At 46.6% G+C, this 581-nt stretch overlaps 1 protein-coding gene across 1 annotated transcript in view; it reads right to left on the bottom strand.

Annotated features, from left to right (window-relative positions):
• The window catches only part of plxnd1 (plexin D1), a 60,600-nt gene that overhangs the window by 19,733 nt on the left and 40,286 nt on the right, over window positions 1-581 (bottom strand). The gene's annotated exons all lie outside the window — the stretch shown is intronic.

Below are 581 nucleotides of genomic sequence, written 5' to 3'. Positions count from 1 at the left end.
CACACACACACACACACACACACACACACACACACACACACACACACACACACAGTGCATTAAACTATCGTACAAAATATGTTTGAGCATATTGTAAAGCAAACTGTATACAATACATACAATGCAAGATTTTCACACTTAAACTCACTGGACTAAAACAATGGATTTTAAAGGCCAAAACAGAATGAAAGCAAATTGAATCCACCCGCATTCCTGCTCAGGTCCTTAATATAGGATCTGGCCGACTAACAAGCGCCCTATTAAACAAACACGCGCATTCTCCTCTCTCCCCCCTTAAGGTCCACAAGAGGAATTCACCTTCCTTTAAAAAAAAAAAACAGGAAACAACAGACGAGTCACCCGTGTAGACCGGCTGAGGCAGCGATTCCTGCAGGGGCCTCATGCCGACACTCACAAACACATGAAGAGGAAGCTGCGTCGTGTTCAGACTCTCCTGTCTGTGCTGTTAGCATGTGAATGTCGTATGGTGTCACAGCCAGCAGCCCTTTTCGGGAGATGAATCCATGCAGACAGGTGCTTGGATCAGCCAGACCACGGGAACACGGGACCCCCCACTAAGC

Source organism: Anarrhichthys ocellatus, unplaced genomic scaffold, assembly GCF_004355925.1.
Source record: "Anarrhichthys ocellatus isolate YVR2014 unplaced genomic scaffold, GSC_Weel_1.0 scaffold5, whole genome shotgun sequence".
NCBI classification, from domain to species: domain Eukaryota; kingdom Metazoa; phylum Chordata; class Actinopteri; order Perciformes; family Anarhichadidae; genus Anarrhichthys; species Anarrhichthys ocellatus.
The sequence above is the reverse complement of the archived record's forward strand: the minus strand, read 5'-3'. Positions and strand labels throughout refer to the sequence as shown.